At 38.8% G+C, this 22,598-nt stretch overlaps 1 long non-coding RNA gene across 1 annotated transcript; it reads right to left on the bottom strand.

Moving 5' to 3' along the window:
* Positions 1 to 12,957: 12,957 nt before the first annotated feature.
* LOC147028150 (uncharacterized) lies at positions 12,958 to 16,070 on the bottom strand. The gene is made up of 2 exons (XR_015057439.1): positions 14,833 to 16,070; positions 12,958 to 14,735 (listed from the first exon to the last, which is right to left on the bottom strand). It is a non-coding gene; the product is annotated as an uncharacterized LOC147028150 (long non-coding RNA).
* Positions 16,071 to 22,598: the final 6,528 nt, after the last annotated feature.

Genomic DNA, 22,598 nt, shown 5'->3' on the forward strand with positions numbered 1-22,598 from the left:
TTCTTTTTCGAAAATAACTCACTCTTCTTGCTGAAATTACTTGTATCATATACTCCAATATTTTTCTTCATATCTTCATAAACATCATCAGTTTTTATATCTAGGATAAAACTATCAGTATCCATATACAACAATGAAACATTTTCACCATACTCTTTCTTTAAGTCATTATACAAATAATCATACATCAATATCTTTGATAAATCAAGAACTGCTGTTCCAATATAAATTGGTTTATCCATTACAATACTTTCCTTTTTCATATGAATTGCAGAAAAGTTCTCTGAAAAAACCTCTTCTCTCTCAAAACTTGGTTTATTTATCAATCTCGAAGCTTCTTTCCAAGATGTTGCGAATCTAATGTTTTGTCTGTTTCTAACATTTTCCATAGTCTTTCCAAATACAGCATTATTCATTAATTTATAAAAGTCCCCTTCAAATTTTACTTTTGTATTTGCTCTCATATCTGTATTGAATTGAATATACTTTTTCACCCAAGGACTTTGTTTAAATTTTAAAACTCTATGAATTTTAGCTACTCTCAATCCTTCTCTCAAAAACTGTTTTAAGCTTCTCTGATGCAAAACATATCCCTCTTTATCATAGAATGTTGTTAATAACTTTTCTGTTGATTTACCTTTAATATTAAAACTTTTATGATAATCACTTAACCATTCTTTCTTTGGAGTTTCTTTCTCACATGCAAAAGGAAGATCTTTATGCTTATTATGAAGATCACTCGGGTACCTCAAATTAACTTCAAAATAATAACCTTCTTCTTCGTCATTCAATTCCTCTTGAGAAGAAATAACAATATTCATCAAAGCCTTTTCATAATCCTTTTCTTCCACCCACTCTAATTTACCATAAGGTAGAGATTGAGACATTGCCCATCCATACAAATTATTAGCATCAAAATACATCAAATAATTACTATCTTTTTCACTATCATAATTTGGGAGATATTTATTATTTGCTTTAGCATATCTTTTTGAACATACTTGTGATATTCCACCTCTCTTGGACTTCTCAATCATCAAAAGCATATCAACATCACTGATTAAATCTATATCTTGTTTTGTCATTTTCAACATTGCACTCCAAGCTAAACCAGGAGCTGTGAAATAGTGGGCAGGGTCTAATCCATAACAATTTTTATTATGACAGAGTGTTCTAAAAGCCTCAAACACATCAGCTAACAATAAAACATCTGTTTTTAGATATAAATCATGATATTCTCCAAGGTTCTTTATCTTAAATATTTTCCATATTTCTTGTGCGTGTTTATATTCCTTATCACTTATCTCTTCTTCATAAAGGTTATTATAGAAACTTTCTTTTGAAGGAAGTTGTGTTTCTTTAAATCTCATAAATGAATCCATATAATCATAAGGATAAATTCCCTTACTTGTAAGAATTTTCTCTTTACTTTGAATTTCATTCCTTGTTTGAATTTCCTCTCTCGTAAGAATTCCTTCTTTAATCAGAATTTCATCTTTAATCTGAATTTCCTCTTTAGTTCGAATTTTCTTTATAATTAGAATTTCATCTTCAGTTAGAATTTCCTCTTTACTTTGAATTCTCTCTTTAATCTGAATTTCCTCTTTAGTGAGAATTTCCTCTTTTGGAAAGAATGAATTAAGATTTGGAAAAGAGTCCGTGGAGCTTAGATTTGATGCGAGGTAGGCTAGTGGTGTTCCCATAAACTTGTAAGAATCTAAAAACCTAATACGAGTTATCGGTTTTGTGAATATCATTTTTGAAAATGAAATATACTTTTGACTTGTGTTTGTTATAGCAGAAATATTCCCTGGTGTTTTTGAAAGTTCATTTATAAATAGATGTGTATCATAGTTGGCGCTGTTGTGAAGAAAGACTGGAATAAAAGAAGGTAATTTATAATTAAGATTACAACAGGAATGAGCGGGACCTCTATATTTACCAGTAAGATGACAATGGTCTCTAACTTTAAACTCCTTAATTTCCCCCTCAGAAATATGACAGATATTGTTCATTCTAAATTCTAATTTTTCTTCTTTGGTTAATTTCATCGGTTCATTTGTTTCTTTCATTAATTTAGTGAGTCTTATACAATCCTTTTCTAATCGTTTTACAAACTCTTGTGAAGCATTTTTTCCACGATAATGTTCAAGTTTGTTATACTTTTCTCCAACAGATGATTTGATATAATAACAAAAACCACAAGGAATATGTTTTTGATATTTATTTGTATATGGTTCTTTTGGATTAGGAGAAGCAGTATTTATCTTTTTAAGGATACATTCAAAATCAGCGTATATCACAAATGGGTGCATGATAGATTTATTATAATCTTCAAAATAAATCTTTTCACCAGGTTTAGGCATTGTAATTACAGCTGATTTATGATTACTACAATATTTTGAATGTTGTTCTAATCGTTCTTTTGTATGAAATGAATTAAGACATCGCTTACAAGGATATATTTTGTTTGCTGTTCTGAATACCTGAGAAGAGATTAATCTTGATAAATTATTGATGTATGTGTAATGTGAATTCTTTCCAACACTAAAATATAAAAGGTCAATGTGTGTTTCTTCATTTTTATAGTTGTTTGAAATTTTTAATATTTGAACTTTGTTTGTATCCGTTAATCCATATACATTAATAGAAAGATTATTCTTTTTCTCAAATTTAGGAATATCTGTTAGTGGCATTGGGAATTTAAAATCTTTAATGTCCAAGGTATTCTCATATTTCATATATTGTTTTACTCTTTCTGAATTACATTTTGGTGGATGTAAGTGAGCAAGAACAGACCAGAGAAAACATTTATTATCATTGTTCTTAATATTAACAACTGCCTTCTTTAGTTTTATTTCTTTTGGTAATTCAATATAAGAAGAAGCTTTAAGAGGGTTTGATTTTAGAATGTGTATATCTAAAGATGATTTTTTTAATATTGAATCCACTTCCTACCACTGTATTATCAACATCCTCCTCTTGTCTTGATAGTTCTTCATAAACCCCACTATTCAAAAAATCTTGAAATGATGTTATAAAATGAAGATCTGTTCTCATATAAGGAGTTTGTTCTTCATCTTGTCTTTTCATATTCATTTTCACTCCCATATAAAACTTTAAAGTTTTTATTTCTTTTAATGTCTTTTTAATAAATTTTTCAACATCGGGTTTCACTATTTCAATTGATTCAGCTATTGATGATGGACCGGGTTCTCCAAATTGAAAAATCCTTATTTTTATATGCCCTTTAAATGCCTCATCAGTGTTTTTAATATAATAGTCTCCCTTTACTTTAAACTCATTTTTCTTGTGTTTTTGTGATTGAAGATGTTGATTATAACTACTCTTCAAAACATCCTTTGAACAGATATCACAATGTTTTCTTTCCAACTCAAGAGGAGATATTTGATGAAATAGATTAAATGTGTGTTTGTTGGTTCGGAGGTGTTTTCTATAATGTTTATATTCGTGATTACAAACATCGCAGTACGTTGTATTCACCATATTTATAGAATAAAACTTTGCTTGAACTAAAATTTTCTTGATGAAAATTTAGTTTAATTTATAGGTGAATCTGTGCTTAAAAACATTTTATCCTCCAACTTTTTCACTTAATAAATACAATGTTTCAAGACACAAAAGACAAGTTTCAATCAATCTCTTCATCTGTTAAAGATACTGAGAAATATGTCAAGGATGTAAAATTGAACAAAGATAAATATAACAACTATTGGATAAAAACTATTATGGTAAATAATATGAGTTCTTCAATTTCCTTCAGTGGAAGGGCTTTTAGTATACCTGGTAGAACATCAATTAAAGTATCTCTAACAAAAGTTTCTCCTCTCCTTCTAGTAATATATTCAAAACTAGAAAAAGCAATGAAACAAGAAAAAGTATCAAAGAACAAAAACCTTATGGATGAAGCTTTAGAAAGAAAAGATAAGACCATCTGTAATATGCAAGGAGAAATTTGTATTTTTTTCAACAACCCTAAAGATGTAAATCTTGATGAAATAAAGGATGTTAATATATCAGGTGAAATGACATTTCGTTCAATAGTAGTTAACGATAATTTTAAAATTACCTTTAATATAAAAAATGTTGTCGTTGAATCTGATAATGAAAAAAGTATATCGATATCGATGGTAATATACAACTGAAAGTATAGATGAATTTCAGTTTAAGTAAAGTTTTACTTTATAAATATGCTAGACTTTCCTGATTCTCCATATGACAAATTTGAGAATTGTCCTGCGTGTGAAAGACAGGGATTAAACACAGAGTCAAAAGCCTATAAACAATGTATATTCTGTGATTATCTTCTAATTAATGATAATAAAAAATATAAAAAGGAAAATAATTCTTTTAGATTTACACCAAAAATGAATTACTTTACAAGATTGATTAGAGAAATGAATGTAAAGTATGAGGATGATAACACACCTTTCCTTACAAGGGAAGAAACTGAACGTATAAGAGAAATGTTCAAAGGATTGTTGTTGTATATTATTCATGGATGTAATTTTCAGGGAAATATCAACACAAGATATTGTATAAATAAAATAATGGATTATCTTGAAATTAAACCTGAACTTAGGATAAAATATAGAGTTTCTAAAAAAGCCAATAATAAATTAAATAACCTGTTTTTCAAATATATAAATGAATGATTTTTTACCTATTTGGGAAAATAAGATAAAATTTAACAACCATAAAAATCTCCCAAATTCATTAAGATGTCTCATAGTTGGTTCAAGTGGATGTGGAAAAACCTGCTTACTTTTAAAAATGCTCCTCACTCCCAACTTTTTAGATTATGATAATTTAATAATTTTCACAAAGTCGAGTTTTCAACCAGAGTATCAACTACTCTCACAAGGTTTTAATGCTGGTCTTCAAAAAGAAGATATAATAGGTTTATTTAAACGTCAAAAAAACCTAAATGATTATAACATTGAAGATATAATTCAACTATTTTGTGATACACAGAGATGTAAAAAGAAATCAAATCTTATAACTTGTATTCTTAGTGATAATACGGATGATATACCGTCTCCCCAAGATTTGGATAAATCAAAAAGAACCTCGTTATCTTTGATGATTGTGTTAATGAGAGAAACCAAACGGTAATGGACAGCTACTACACAAGAGGGAGACATTCTTCTTGTAATTGTATTTATCTTAGTCAATCGTACTTTCAACTTCCTCGTCGTTCCATCAGAAACAATGCTAATACTTTTATTTTATTCAAGTTAAATTCAATAGATATCAATAATTTTTGGAGAGATAATTGTTCTACATTATGTAGTAAAAAGAAATTTGAGGATTATATGAAGCACACGACTGAAAAATATAAATATATTGTTGTGAAACAAGATGAGATATTAAGGGATATATTTTTTGTTTTATAAACAATTACATATATAAATGACAACTATTATTATAAATCTTGTGGGTAAATCTGCTTCTGGAAAAAACTTTCATAAATCAAGGTTCTTGTGTAGTACAAATGAGAATATTGTAAATTTACTTAAAAAACACCCCGTGATACGCATTGTATCAACAACAACTAGAGCAATAAGACCTGGAGAAGTAAAAGGTGAAGATTATCACTATATTTCAGTGGAGGAACATATGCGATTGAGGAATGAAGGACAAATATTTGAGGAGGTTTCTCTTGGTACAACAAAATATTCACATTGTAAGAGTGAGTTAAAGAAACTAAAATCTGGTGGTGTTGGGATATTAGAAACTAATCCAGAAGGAACGAGACAAATTATTAAATATCTGAGCGGAGTGAAGATTTTATCATTCGGTTTTGATGTTGATGAAGAAACTCAACGCAAACGTATGAAAAGCAGAGATGCAAGGATTAGTGAAGAAGAAATTACAACTCGCATTAATGTTAATAAAGAATTTGATGAAATATTTAAAGAAAAGGATTTATTTGAACACATCTACTTGAATGATGAAGAAAAGGAAAATTTCCCTGTTGATCTTTACAATTCATTAAATGATATTTTACAATAAATAAATGGATACAAAAGAAAGAGCAAGAAGATTTAAGGAACATCAAGAGTTGGTTTCAAAAGTTGTAAAACAACAGGAAGACATAAAGAAGAAACGCAGACAGAAACTAACGGGCGAAGAAGCATTTGAAAAAAACAAGAGAAATTTTTTAAACCACTTTTAAAAACTTCCCAAGAAAAAATGAAAGATGTTTCCACAGTTCCCACAGTAGAATATACTCCTAGAAAGCTTCAAATGTTAAAAGATTTCAGTCAAATGACGGAGGAAGAATTAGAGCATTTAGGAGAATTAGAATATGATGATGAAGGTTTATTTCAACAACTGGAAGAGATTAATCAACCCCCTGATTATATTGTGAATGCTGTTCAAAACAATGAATATTCAGCGGATTCAAAAACCAAAGCAGGACTCATTCCAACAGAACAACCAGCAATATTTCATCTTGTTAAAGAAAAGGTATTGATATTTAATGATGAATTAAGGTTCTTAAGTTCTGCTCAACCCCTGTTAAACTAACTCCGAGATTAATGTTTCTTCTCACAAAAGATGGAAGACAAGGTTCAACTGTGAGGGATGAATCAAAGTATATTGATAAACCATTGGATATGGAAAATAATGATGATAGAGTATATATTGATTTGCTGAACACTCTAAATTATAAGGTTATTCTTTCTGGTAAAAGTAGGAAGAATGAGAAGGAGAAACACATTATTCAGGCTTTAAGTATCCTTGGTTCAGGTATTAGTTTTCTTCCAAATGACCCATCGCAATTAGTTAATAGACTGTTATTGTTGTTCGGCAGTAAGAAGGCTGGAAATAACAATTGTTTTAATGAAGCATCAGCCATTTTAGATCAGTTGATGAACATGAAAATAATTAATAAATCTCAATATAAAGACATTTTATCTCATATTAAATAAGATGAGAAGCACAATCCTGAGTTTTAATTTCACAACAAGCGACCACACATCTTCATTCCCATACCCACTACAACTTGACACAACAAAAGAATATGAGGCATCTTTATTGTCCATGGAGACTTATAATACCTTATTTAATATAACCGAGAAAAATGACAAGTTTAGTTATAATCCGGGAAGTGGATACAAAACGATAACAGTCTCACCCGGAGCATACGAGATTTCTCAAATATCTTCCGAAATTGCTCGTCTTATGAAAGAACAGGGTGATGAACCAAAAAATATTATTATAAACATTCAAAAACATACTTCAAAATCAACGATTAAAGTTAAAAATAACTACAAGGTTGATTTCACAATTGATAATTCATTTAGAGAGTTATTAGGTTTCTCCTCAAAAAAGATTGAAACTAATGGGACGTTTTACAGTGATAATGTCATTCAAATATCCTCAGGAATAAATTCGGTGTTAATTCACTGTGATTTGATTGATGGTGCTTATAATGATGGATTAAAAACAAATACAATATTTTCATTCAGCGCATACTCAACCCCAATTGGTTATAAATTCAATATGGAGCCTAAAAATTTGGTTTATCTACCTGTGTCAGGAAAAACCATACACAGAGTAAATTTTAGGATAACCGACCAAGATAATCGTGTGATCTCTTTTAATGGAGAAGTTATATCCATCAGAATTCACCTACGTGAAGTTTTTCAATAAATAAATACGATGGTTATTGTGAGGAAGCACGAGTTGGGAAAATATAAAATAATTACAGGAGATGGGATGTTCCTTTCTCCGTACTACAAGGGTGAAGGTATGTATCTTGGTAGAGGATACTATAAACCTAAGAGACAAAGGGGTGTCGGACATCAATTTAGAGGAGATGGGATAATTGATACTCTCATGGGTATTGGTTCAACTATTCTTAAACATAAAGACCTAATTGGTTCAACTGCTTCTGCTGTGGGAAATGTAGCAGGTGCTGTAAAGAGTATAAAAGATGCTCAGAAAGAATCTCATAAATTACAAGCAATAAAAGAAATTAAGAAAGGTAAAACTCAGTTGTCCCCCAAGAACGACAGAAAATAATTCAAATACTTGGATCAGGGTTTCAAAAGTTTTAACATCTTTTTCCTAAATAAATACAAGTATGGAAGCAATTGATAGTATCTATGATTTGGATGATACTATTATTATCTCAAACTCCACTAAAAAGAAGATTACTTCAAGGTAAATGCAATAACTGGAACAGACTGGAATACAAATGGTACAAAAAGTTTTGAAATAAATAATCAACAAACCTATTTGAATCTCTCCGAAAGTTTCTTGTTGTGTAAATTTAAATTCACTAAGGCTGGGAATAACACAAACGCTACACTTGTAAATGATTTCTTCTGGAAAATGTTTGATAGTGTGCGATTGTATATTGGAACACAAGAAGTTGAAGCGGTTGATTATGTCTCTGCTGTATCTGAAATGATGAAATTTACACTCTATACATTCAGTGATAGAATGGGAAAGGGGTCTGTCGAAGGTTTTATTCCTGATATGTCAACGGGAACAAACACAGACCCTGGATATATTCAAAGGAAAGGAATGTATAATGATGATACAAAAGCAGAAAATAGTTTTACTCTGGCAGTTCCTCTTAAAGGTATATTTGGATTTTGTGATTATGATAAAGTTCTGTATGGTCTTAAAATTAGATTTCAACTACAAAGGAATGATAATGAAAATAGATTGCTTTTTGGTGTTGGTAATGCTTTTGGTGATCAGAATAAATTTGTAATTGAGGAGATGAGTTGGTATATCAGTGAATATACTCCTAATCTTAAAACAGAAGAGATGTTGAATCGAAGACTTAACTCAAAAAAACCACTCAGTGTATCATACCTCAAAAGAAGATGTCAACACGTTAAACTCAATCAAACTACTTACACGTGGAATTTGGGTGTTCTGGAAGGAAAGCCACGATATCTGTGGATGATTTTTAAAAAGCCAGATGGTGATACTGCGACTGATAAGAATAATGCATTGAGTGATAATGCTAAGGTGAAACAACTTCGCGTTTCTCTAGATGGAACATTTTATCCACGAGATAGATTGGAAATTAATTGGGAAAAAATGATTTTGCTGAAGCATACAAGTCTTACCAAAAGGTGTGTGAAAGTAATGGAAATAAAGAACCTATTTTGGATATGACAGCATTTAAAAGTTTGTATACAATCTATACGTTTGACCTGAGCGCTCAAAAAGAAACTATAAAGTCTAATCGAGTGGATACTTCCCTATACATTGAAAGAGGAGAGAGTGAAGAAGTTGATACATATTGTTTGCTTTTGGAAGAAACAGAATTGCAGATTAATACAGATAATGGTGTGATGATTAGTCTCACATAATTTTTTGTTAAATAAATGAGTGGCAAAGTACCAACTGGGGTATATGTTAATCAAATCAATCTTCATAAACTATCATCTTGTGTTCAAAATCAAAAGCCTTGTACGATTAACGTTAATACAATTCAGAGAAAAGGAGCAGTAAGAATTGATGTTTTGCTCACAAGAGAACAGGTTAAAATCTTGAATGACACTGGCTCACTTAAAATTAAAATGACAAAACCAATGTTGAAAAAATATTCAATAAGAGAGACGAGTGGAGGATTTCTCCCATTTCTAATTCCTTTATTTGCTGGTTTAAGTGCGGTTGGAGCATTGACGGGTGGTATTTCAACAGCGGTCAAAACTGCCAACGAAAGGAAGGCTCAACTCCAGGCTCAAAAGAATTGGAAAGACATAACAAAGAGTTGGAGAAACAAATTAGTGGAAGTGGTGTAATTGTAGATTTTGCTGAAAAACTTGAAGGTCTGCCTGATAAAGCGAGATTGTTAGTTGGAGATATGCTTTCTTCTATAGCACAAGCAGGTGTAAAATTAACGAAAAGAGGTAATGGATTATATCTTTCTAATAAATAAATGAGCATTGATGAGTGGTTGAAAGAATTTGGAAAGAATACAACATCAAATTTACAACTTGTCAAATATTGTAAGAAATTAAAAATTCATAATGTGGTTATTTGTATGAGAGATGAATTAACAAATGTGTCGAAACATACAAAGAATATTATTATGAACTTAGAAGATAATGATGGGAACGGTTCTCATTGGGTTTGTATTTTTAATAGTCAAGACAAATATTATTTTGATAGTTTTGGTCTTCCACCACCTGTTGAAGTCATAAAATTCTTACAGAATGGTGTTTATCAAACATTTCAAGTCCAAGAATTAAATTCCAAGTGTTGTGGTCAATTATGTCTATATGTGTTATTTCAACTCAACAAAAATAAAAAATTTTATGATATTATTTTTAATCTAATATAAATGACTTATGTTGGTAAAGATGGTTCTATCTTTGGTGTATCTCAAGAACTGGATATTGATTTATCAAATTATTACACAAAGGCACAGGCTGAACGACATAAATATAATATAAACAAAAATATTAACATGAAAAATGCTTATAAATTAAAAAATTATCCAAGCCCGACTGACGCAAATGACTTGGTGAGATTAAGCGATTTATCACAATATATATACTTAAATAAAACGGCTGTGTATTCTAAAGATACAGAAGTGTTGATATTATCTCCAGGTCATACAGAATTCACAGTTCGAATTAAAATAAATTTTTATAAAGAAGGGCGTATCGTTTGTATGAGAATAGAACAATGGGGGTATGATATGAATGATTTAGGGTATAATTGGTCATTTAAAATTAACCTCGAAGACCTGGAACAATTAAATCAGTCTCGTAAGGAAGAATATTATCCACTTGGTATCGAGAACGAGTTTTGTGGAGCCACGATTAGTAAACAACAAATAAAAGAATTTAATAAGGGTAAATATAATAATGGTTTTGCCCTTGTTTATCTCATGAAAACAGAAAAAACAGGATTATATATAATAAGTAAGGAAATACAAAATGATTTAACTATGGGAAGATGGGGAGGTGTTTCGTGCCATAATATTATTCTAACATATATTTCTAATACATAAATGACAGCAAGAAGGCTTCAAGAAAATTATCATTTCTGTGTTCAAGCATACCTTCAAGAAAAGGGTATTCGGTATTTTAATAAATATGTTCTACAACATAAGAATGAGGTATTTTCAATAAAAGATTGGCATTATGCTGATGTTGATAAACCAACAACTTTAGATTTAATTAGAATGTTAAATAATGAAAAAATTATAAGGTTAAGAAAAGGTAAGGCTCTTTTAGAAATTCAAAAGAAATTTTATTGGTATCCTGTTGTAAAAAATTATTTTGGATACAGGAATAACAAGAAATCCTGATGAATATATGTATAATATTCTATGGGGTGTAAACGATTCAAGTATAGTAAGGGATGAGGAAGGAGTTGAAGAAGAGAGGGAAGAGGAGGAAAAGGAGGAGGAGGAGAGAGAGAAGGAGGAAAGAGAGAAGAGAGAGAGGGAGGAAAGAGAGAGAATGAATAAATATCAAAATATGGAAACCAGTGAGATTCAAAAAGAATAGAGGTATTAAAGAAATTAACTTATCTCACCAGGGAGGAATACAAAGAATTAAAAAGTCTATTTACAATACTTTCGACAAGACTATCGACATCGAGAAGACATGTATTTTAATTCAAGTTTTTTCTTAAATAAATGGAGGAGAGAGTGAAGGCATTTCTAAGGATTCTTTATGTTTTAAAAATTAAGATTCAAATGTGCATGTTGGAAACTAAAAAGGTTTTTGCACTCTGCAGAAATTTTTCTCATAAATAAATGAGTTATTGTCTCAAATGTAAAAAGAAAACTAATACTAAAAATATTTCATATATTAAAAGTAAAAATAACAGGGTTATACAAAAAGGTATATGTTCGGTGTGTGGTTCAAAAAAAAATCAATTTATCTCCAAACACAAACTCGGAGGAGATATACAAAAGTTTTTATCAGGAAGTAAATTTACAACTACTGGAATACCAGGAATTACATCTTCCAGGGTATTCTTTCTGTGGTCCAGGCACAAACTTGGATAAAAGATTAGATGAGGCAGACAATCCTAAATCCTGGAGTAAACCAATCAATAGAGTTGATGAAGTGTGCATGAGACACGATATTGATTATGGGAATACCACAACGTTGGAAGAAAAGCATGAAGCCGACAGAGAAATGTTATATAATTTGTCTCTGATACAAAATCCAACCTTGAGAGAAAAAGTTGATAGGTTCATCGTGAAGAAGATGATTAGTGCTAAATTGAAACTTGGACTTGGAAATTCAAAAACTTATAGGCTCTAATGATGCCATTAAGACTGAAGAGCAATTAGCTGATGAATTACATAAACCAATATTCACAAAGTTTCAGAGAAGGAAAGTTTATTCCAAGGAAGTTGATTATATCTGGTCTGCTGATTTGATTGAACTCAATAATGATAAGGGGTACAAGTATGCTTTAACCGTTATTGATTTGAGGAGTAGATATGCGTGGGTTGTCCCTTTAAAAAACAAAACAGGTAATACTCTTGTGTTAGCTTTTCAACAGATATTTAATAAAAGTAAGAGAAAACCTAAGAAATTGTGGACTGATGAGGGTAGAGAGTTTTATAACAAGACATTTATGAATTTTTAAAAAATAACAGTATTACATTATACAGTACCTTTAATGAAGGGAAGGCAGTTGTTGTTGAACGTTTTAATCGTACCTTAAAAGAGAGACTATATAAAAAATTCACACAACTCGGTTCACAACAATGGTCATCTTTTATTCAGGATATTGTGGATAAGTATAATGACACGATTCACACGTCAACGAATATGAAGCCATCAGAAACATTTACAAAATTAAAATATGAAAAAGAGATTAATGTCAGAAAACCTAAGTTCAAAGTTGGTGATATCGTAAGAATATATAGGTGGAAATCTCATTTTGAAAAGGGTTTTACTGAACGATGGACGAAAGAACTTTTTAAAATTGTTGATGTAATAGATACAGTTCCTTGGACTTATAAAATATATGATTTGGAAGGGGAAGAGATTTTAGGTTCATTTTATTCACAGGAATTACAAAAGACAAAACTAAGCAGATAATACACCTTTGTGGACACTAGAGGGCTAAGTCCGAGGTGTATAACAGTATATAATGTGTGTCAAGGGGGACGTTCTTAGATCTGTGAACCCCAAACACAGAATCCTCAACTGAATAGTCAAGGCTTAACTTTTGTTTGTGTGTGTGTGTGCAATGGGAGCAATAGGTTGGCGCTTCACTCCCTCCTACTATACACCGTTGTGGACACTCGAGGGCCAAGTCCGAGGTGTATAACAGTATATAATGTGTGTCAAGGGGGACGTTCTTAGATCTGTGAACCCCAAACACAGAATCCTCAACTGAATAGTCAAGGCTTAACTTTTGTTTGTTGATGTGTATGTGTGTGTGTCCCAACCCTCACATTCAAAATCTCAACCCCAACCCTCACATTCAAAATCTCAACCCCAACTCAATCCTCGCCCAACACAATGTCTTTTTCAAAATGAGATTTCCACCTATATATATATATTTTTACGTTTTTTTTTTCTTCTTCCAATTCTGTCTTTTAAGGCTTTCAGGTTTGATGACGTAGAAAGAGGGAGTAAGCCTGCACTTTCTTCCCAGAACTTTCTTGATCTTGCTCCCATCAAGCACCATCCGACAAAGAACTACATCGATAGGTTTAGATCCCAAAGAGTGATAGCAACTCCAAAAGTCTCCAAAATATAAATAAATAAAATAATAATAATAATAAATAAATAAATAAATAAATAAAAGCCCCCAAAAAAGTTTCAAGTGTCCAACATAAACCCAACTCTCCAAGTCTTCAAGGTATAACCACATTCCCGTTGAGTTTCCAAGATATGTATCACATTGTGAGTTATCAATCCAGAACCCACATTTCAAGTATTCAAAGTAAAACCAACTTACAAAGTCTCTTAAGGATAACTCATTTACTGATTTTTTCAAAATTTGTGAGTCTCCAAGGTAGGCCCCATATTTAGAACCATCTTGGCAGAACCCTTTTCCTGAGTCTCCAAGGTAGTTATTTAAACCATCAAGGCAGAACTCATTTACTGATTTTTTCAAAATTTGTGAGTCTCCAAGGTAGGCCCCATATTTAGAACCATCTTGGCAGAACCCTTTTCCTGAGTCTCCAAGGTAGTTATTTCAACCATCAAGGCAGAACTCATTTACTGATTTTTTCAAAATTTGTGAGGCTCCAAGGTAGGCCGCATATTTAGAACCATCTTGGCAGAACCCTTTTCCTGAGTCTCCAAGGTAGTTATTTAAACCATCAAGGCAGAACTCATTTACTGATTTTTCAAAATTTGTGAGTCTCCAAGGTAGGCCCCATATTTAGAACCATCTTGGCAAAACCCTTTTCCTGAGTCTCCAAGGTAGTTATTTAAACCATCAAGGCAGAACTCATTTACTGATTTTTTCAAAATTTGTGAGTCTCCAAGGTAAAACTTGTATTCTGGCTCATCAAGGTATAACTTGTTCAGTGGGTATTGTCTTGATAACTCACAATGAGTACTATTGCTGTAAAACTCTTTTTCAGGATTTTGCTGGTCTCCAAGGTATAACTCTTTGGTTGGGTCATCAAGGACGAACTCGTTCTGTGGGTCTTGGTCGCTCATAAGGTCTTCAACCAAGCCAACAATTTCGCCCCAAGTTGTAGCAAAAGCAGTATTTTCGTTTCGTATTTCAGACACAATTTCCTGTGAGAGAAAATAATAATGTATTAATTAAGTTATTTAATTATTAAATGAGTATGCTTCAATCAAAGTTTGAAAATAGGAAAATAAAAAATCTTACCTCAATAGATAAGAGGTTTGAATCCAGTTCATCAACTTGAAGGTTTAGTTCCATAGAAGACAGAGAGTTCCAAGGAACACTAAAGTCATCCCACTCAAGGTCTTCAACCAAGCCAACAATTTCCCCCAAGTTGTAGCAAAAGCAGTATTTTCAGATACAATTTCCTGTGAGAGAAAATAATAATGTATTAATTAAGTTATTTAATTATTAAATGAGTATGCTTCAATCAAAGTTTGAAAATAGGAAAATAAAAAATCTTACCTCAATAGATAAGAGGTTTGAATCCAGTTCATCAACTTGAAGGTTTAGTTCCATAGAAGACAGAGAGTTTGAGACAAGCACACAGAACACCATTGCCAGCAAGAACAAATGTTTAAAATGGAGCCTGGGTTTGAAGCTTTTATAGAGAAAGACTGGTGGGTGTGGTTTCCTTTGGAAATTCCCTGGGCAAGCCTAGGCAAGCCTTCATTGGGAAATTTTTCAAAACCATAACATCCTGTAATTTTCTAGTGATTTCTTTGTGAGTCAGAGATGAACTGGAAATGATGTAAGAGTGGGCGGGGCTTAGCAAAAGTAGGCGGAGCTTAGGAAAAGTGGGCGTGGCTTAGAAAAAATACCTTATGAAAAGTGGGCGGAGCTTAGCAAAAGTGGGCGGGGCTTAGGAAAAGTGGGCGTGGCTTAGAAAAATATCTTATGAAAAGTGGGCGGAGCTTAGCAAAAGTGGGCGGAGCTTAGGAAAAGTGGGCGTGGCTTAGAAAAATTACCTTATGAAAAGTGGGCGGGGCTTAACAAAAGTGGGCGGGGCTTAAAGAAAAGTGGGCGGGGCTTAACAAAAAATAACCTGTGGCTCAGGAGGTGGTCAAACAAGAGCATTAAGAGAAGTTTATCATTTCGTAATGGCACAAATGGGGTATCTTAAAAAATATAAAGATTCAAATGTTTTGTTTGTTAATATTTTAGATGGGGATTATTGTGCAAAGAAAATTAAACTATTGAAGGAATTTGAGAATGAACAAATCTTTATAGGTTCAATGAGTGAGCTGTTCAACCCCCAGGTGTTCAATTCAATGAGGTTCAACCTCCAAGTTAAAAGGGGAGACAAATAAATATACCTTGGGATAAAAAGGGGATTTATTTTTAGGGAAAAAAAATATAAATCGCTGAAAATCCCCCATTCATTTACATGGGGCAAAGTGAGCCAGAATCAGTATTCTTACCCTACTTATATATATATATATATTGTTGTGGTTGACGAAATTCGCAAACCACCATTCAGGTCCCTTAGGTGAGATATCTCTGTAAGTATATGTGTAGTTAGGCTCAAACCCGTTGTTTCGAGGGAATAAATGTCATTCAGTCGGGCTGCGACTCTTCAGGATAGCCGTTTTTCTTTTACTATCTTTATTTTGGACCAGCCGCCATTACTACCACCACCAACCACGTCTCAACAGCCATCACACAACAACCACCAACCACAACGCCGCTTCACAACAACAGCCACGACCTTTACCATCACAACTCGCCACCATCGCATCACCACCATTCTTGCGCCACTTGTGGGCACCGATACTGGACTCGTGCAGGGCGCGCACCGAGCAGCGTGTTCAGAAACATCACAGACTTTCCGAAGAAAACGGATCAAAAACGACTCACGCCCACTTCTGTTCCGTCCTATCGGTAAGCGTGGGGCGATTTGGCCCCGCCTCCAGGCCGTTGGAGTGTGGTCGCTATATGCAAATTCATGGATCAAAAACATTCACGCCCACTTTTCCTCGGTCCAATGGGGGAGCCAGTTAGAGGTGAAGGGTAGGAGGTAAAGGGTCAAAGGTGAAGGGGCGAAGCCACGGGGCATATAAACGGCTGCGTTCGTCAGTCAAGGCAGTTCGCAGTTGGGAGTTCGCAGTGGGGAGTTAAGAGTTGGGAGTTCGCGGAGCCAGTGAAGAGTTGGGACGAGTCAAGAGAGGAGACGGAGAGGGCGATCGGACGAAGCTGTGGAGAGGCGGCGGCGGCGAAGGCGGTTGAGGGGGTGCTCGCGTCGGATTCGGGGAACTGCGGAGGGAGAGGCCGACGGCGCGACCGAGGTCGTGGTGGAGACGCTCGTCGCGGGACCCGAGACAGGGAGATATCCTCCATCCCCCGAGCATCAACAAACCCCTCCTCTTTCCCCCCGCGCTGAGATAGTGCGACAAGGGGGCCCCTTTCCCACCCCCCTACCAGACACCGTCCGCGAGGCCCGCGGAGTTGGGGCGCCACCGCCACTTTGCGTCTCATCATCAGACGGGTAGGCCCGACGCGGTCTCGGCCCCAGGCCCGCCTACCCCCCTCATCCTTGAGGGTGGTCCTTTTCTTTTGCTTTGGGTATATGTGTTGTCGGCGCCGTCTGTGAAGTAAAATTGTATAAGTGTTGCCGTGTGCTCGGTAGTCGGATAGCTCTGCATTGTCTTCTTCTTTTATATTTGCTTTTTGTGTAATATTGTGTGTTTCTTCTCCTTTTACATTTGCTTTTGGTGTAATTGTATATGTGTGCTTTCCGTTCATCGCGAAATAAATGTGCTTATTGTTGAACTGTTTTCCCGTTTCGCTTCGTCTTTTCTTTCATTGAATCTCCATCTTGCTTCACGTAAAGGGTTGGTAGTGGGCTGAATACGCCCGATAATTAATCAAACCGTCGAGGCCGACGATAACACCGCTCGGTTATCCCGATAGTACAGAACGGGTCGCTTAAAGTGGCCCGTGTCCGAAGTCGACCTGCGGCGAGGTGCGATCGCCCGGTCTACCCTCCGTGTGGGTACTTAGGTAGGTCGAATTTGGCGAGCAACCCTATCCCACGCGGGGGGCCGATTGGCACGATCGTGGTGAGGCCGAAAGGTCCACCCGTGACTGGTTCCCGGCGTTAGTCCGAGAGGGTCACGACTGGATTGTCCGTCCGGTGGGCGACGTGCCGCGATTCGAGTTACGTGGCCGTTCGCACGCCGGCGGGCGCGAATCCGCAACACTGGTGTCAGGTCGTGCGATACAAACTCATCACCCTCCTCGCGGCACTGGTATCGGAGAACGGGAAAACGGGCTCTCCTGTCTCCAGCTAAATTCACGGGAATCGGTCCAGGGGTGAGAGGAGCGACCCCCGATTCCCTCCAAATTACGAGCGAGCTAAATTAACCCTTCACGAGAAATAAGATGGCGTCTCAAGGCGAGCGGGAGCCGGGGGTATTAGAAATGGATGTTGAATGTGTAGAATCCATGGTCCAGGATGAAATCCCCGTGCAGGAAATGTTGGTTGTACAGGAAAACGAACTCGCCCAACTGAACCCAGAGCCCGAAATAGGTGTGGCAGCGGCCGCGGTGTATGACACCTCCCCTCCCCCTCTCCACCAAAACCCCCCGATCCTTGCCGAATCGGCTCACCCAAGCGCACCCGACATGGCCCAGCTATTCACCATGCTGGCAAAAATGAATGCGGAACTGAAAACGAGGATGGATGCGAATACACAACAAATGAATGCGGAAATGAAAAACGAAATGAAAGGAATGAACAAGCAAATGAACGGAATGGAAACAAACATGAAGGAAGAAACGAAAAAGCTGCGGGGTGAGACGCAGAACATGGGCCGATGCCTGCAGGCGGGCATGAAGGCCGTTAGCAGGGAGCTTAAAATGGCGACTCCACGTGTGGGATCGAACGAGCTGGGAGAGGGTGCAACGGCTGTCGGGCCCGCGGTGGAGGCGGGTAAGGAAAAAATAATTCGGGGGGCGTGTTGGGCGAGGGTCGTGACAGAAAAAGTGACGGTAACCGAGAGGGACAAACAAATTGGGGTGACGGAGACGTGCACGAGGGAGATAACAAGGGGAGAGACAGAAATAATAGTTGAGACAAGAGAGGTTAAGGGTGAAGAGGTGACTGAGTTGGCAGAGACACGGGAGATGGGAACGATAGAGGGAAGACGACACGATGAAGACGGGGTAAGTGACGCACACACACACACACACGGAGGTAGTGGAGGATAATGGGGGTGAGCTCGCGGACTGGGTGGAGGCCCGGTGCGAGCAGCTGGATAGCCTCCTCCAGGAACGAGGGGAGGGAGTATGCCCCCTTGAAGCGAGTCACGACCAGGTGGGTTCGGTCGTGCTTTGCGAGGTTGAGGGGAGGAGTGCTGTGGATAGGTGCACGGAGAGCTTGGGGGGTATAGAGGCCCCGGAGACCCTTGTGGGGACACGAATTCCCAGTGTGGTTGTCCCTGTGTGTGTGGTGCAAGGTGTGAGTGCGTCCCCGTGTGTGGAAGAGACTCCGTGTGTGAGTGGTGTGGTGGCGATTGTGCCGGAGTACGTGCTTCCCAGCACGCCGTGTGTAAAAGGGGCACCGCAAGTGGAAGAGGCCGTGTGTGTGGATGAAACGGCCAGTGTGGATGAGGCACCGCGGTTGAGTGCCCCCGCGTGTGTGAGTGAGGCACGGTGTATGAGTGAGGAACCGCGGGTGAGTGCCACCGCGTGTGTGAGTGGTGTGGTTTGTGTGAGGGAAATGGCACGAGTGAGTGAAAGGCCGCCAGTGCGTGGAGCCACGTGTGCGAGGGAGGTAGCATGCGTGAGTGAACGGCCGAGTGCAAGGGAGACCGTGTGTGTGAGAGAGCGGTATGTAAGGGAGATGTCGGTCGGCATGTGTGAACATGCAGCCGCGTCTCCCGGTGTGAGTTTAATGGTGAGGTGTGTTAGCGTCGTGACACGCGGGAGTGCGTGTGTCGAATGGCGACGACGGCGACATGTGAGGAAAGAAAGCCGGGTAGCGGCTGTAGTTATTTCGGGGACCGTGCCGGGTTCACCCAGCAGTGAGCACGAGGTCCGTGCTGTGCAACGCACGAGGCCCCCACGTGCTCGCTTGCGAGAGTGAAGTCCCGGTCCGGAAACGCACGCGGTGTATTTGCCGATCCCGCGGACGGACAAAGTTTAGGCAGGATTATGGATTTGGACCGGACGGGTTCTCCACGCGATCGTGTGTGTTAAGCTCCAACGGGCAAAGCACATGTGTTCGCGTGGGGAACCCCTCGAGACGTGGGGCTTGTTTTTTTTTTATGCGCACGGTGACGTCATGGCTGCACGTGGGGTTGGAATCCGGCAGGAGGGGTATCCCTGCCGGATAGTACCGTCCAAGGAGGGACGAGGAACACGTGCAGCTGCATGACGTCACGGGTAGGTGCAAAGTGCGCGAGCTGTGAGTTGCCGCGCTGGCGCTGCGCATGTAAAGAAAAAAAAAAAAAAGGGAAAGCAAGCCTCACTTTCGGGTGCACAGGATTCCTGGGCAAGGGGTGGAAACCCCCTTGACCAGGGCACAGGATGGAAACTAGTTAGGGGGAAGGGTTTGCTTCGTTAGACCGACTTCATGGGGCAGGGGTAAGTCCTCATGGAGTCCGTGGAATGGATTAGTTAGAGGGATTGTAGCCAGATTTAGGTTGGGAAATAAAATGATTTTTATGATATTGTTGTGGTTACCAGATTCGCAAACCACCATTCAGGTCCCTTAGGTGAGGTATCTCGGTAAGTGCATGTGTAGTTAGGCCCAAACCCGTTGTCTAGTGGGAATACATGTCATTTATACGTGCTGCGACTCTTCAGGATAGCCGTTTTTCTTTTACTATCTTTATTTTGGACCAATCGCCACCATCACAACCACAACAACAACCACCAACCACAACGCCGCTTCACCACAACCGCCATGACCTTTACCGTCACAACTCGCCACCATCGCATCACCGTCATCTCGCGCCACTCATGGGCACCGATGCTGGACTCGTGTAGGGCGCACGTTGAACAGCGTGTACAAAACCACGGATTTTCTGCTTCAAAAACGGATCAAAAACGACACACGCCCACTTTTTGCCGTCCAATCGGTGAGCGAGGGGCGATTTGGCCCCGCCTCCAGAACGATCGATATATGCAAATTTGTGGATCAAAAAGCCTTCACGCCCACTTTTTCTCGGGCCAATGGGGAGCGAGGTGAAAGGTCAAAGGGAGGGGGTCAAAGGCGAAGTTACGGGGGGATAAAAGGACGGTGTTCGTCAGTCAGAGTCGGTCGGAGAGTCAAGAAGAGGAGAGTCGGAAGCAGAGGGTCAAGACTTCGCGGGCGGTGGAGCTGCTCGTCGTGTGCGTTGGAGTCGGAACGGAGGGGACGGAGCTGTGGAAAGGCGGCGACACCAGACGAGGGGGTGCTCGCGTCGTGCAGGAAGCTGCACCCGAGGGAGGCCGGCAGCGCGACCTGGCCGAGGTAGAGACGCACGCCAGGGATAATAAAGATCCTCTATACCCCGAGCATCAGCAACCCCCTCCTGTTTCCCCCCGCGCTGAGATAGTGCGACCAAGGGGGCCCGTTCCCACCCCCTGCCAGGCACTGTCCACGAGGCCCGCGGGTTGCGGGGCCATCGCCGCTCCGCGTCTCATCACCAGACGGGTAGGCCCGACCCGGTCTCGGCCTCAGGCCTACCTCATTCTTGGGGGATTTCTTTTCCTTGGTTTTGGGTATGTGTTGTCGGCGCCGTCTGTGAAGTAGAATTGTATAAGTGTTGCCGTGTGCTCGGTAGTCGGTATTAGCTCTGCACTGTGTTTTCACTTTTATGTTTGCTTTTTGTGTAAATGGAATTGTGTTTTCTTTTTTGTGTGCATTTGGTGGAATTGTATTTGTGTGCTTTCCGTTCGTCGCGAATAAATGTGCTTTATTGTTGAACTGTTTCCCGCTTCGCTTCGTCTTTTTCCCCATTGAACCCCCATCTTGCTTCACGTAAAGGGTTGGTAGTGGGCTGAGTACGCCCGATAATTAATCGAACCATCGAGGTCGACGATAACACCGCTCGGTTATTCTGATAGTACGGAACGGGTCGCTTAAGTGGCCCGTGTCCGAAGTCGACCTGCGGCGAGGTGCGATCGCCCGGTCTACCCTTCGCGTGGGTACTTAGGTAGTTCGAATTTGGCGAGCAACCCTATCCCACGCGGGGGCTGATTGGCTCGATCGCGGTGAGACCGAAAGGTCCACCCGTGACTGGTTCCCGGCGTTAGTCCGAGAGGGTCACGACTGGATTGTCCGTCCGGTGGGCGACGTGCCGTGATTCGAGTTACGTGGCCGTTCGCACGCCGGCGGGCGCGAAGACCGCAACAATATAAAGACATGGACAGACTTGTGAATGTGTAGAGGGGACGTAGTTTAGCTACGTAGTGTTAAATGGAACGTGCTACTAGTTTAAGGGACGACGTGGGAGCACGAGTTAGTTAGGGGATGTAGTCAGAAGGATGGCAGAGTTCAGCGGTGAGTGTGTTGAAGAGTTGGTGGGTGAAGTGGAAGCATGTGCTTGGTGAGTGAGTGAGGCCAGCGGGTCTGTGTGAGTGGAGCGAATGGGGAATGCATGGTGCGATGAGTGATTGGGGGGATGAGTGACTCCCGCCCAAGGGACCCCGGGGTCAGTGTAGAGTGAGTTAGGGGGTTAGTTAAATTTACAAAATGGAGGTCGTTTTGTTGTTGGTGGGAGTGTAGGCTCGAAACCCTTTTGGAGGGGTGCAGGAGCCCTGTTGACGGGCTGGGAGCGTGGCTGCGAAAGGTGAGTATCGCTGAGTGGGTACCCCGGGCACCAGGCTAGTCGGCCGTGGTAGGCCAAGGGCCCATGGGGGGCCGGGATAGCGTAGTGGGCACGGGTGCGCCTGCTTGGTGCGGGGGCCCGGGGCGCCATTAGCCGCGTGGGCAGTGTTGTGGGCACGGGTGACCCTCGGAAAGGGGCCTGGGAAGCCAGCCT

Source organism: Eptatretus burgeri, chromosome 4 (assembly GCF_056783735.1).
Source record: "Eptatretus burgeri isolate ZD-2024b chromosome 4, Ebu_testis_v1, whole genome shotgun sequence".
Classification (NCBI taxonomy): Eukaryota; Metazoa; Chordata; class Myxini; order Myxiniformes; family Myxinidae; genus Eptatretus; species Eptatretus burgeri.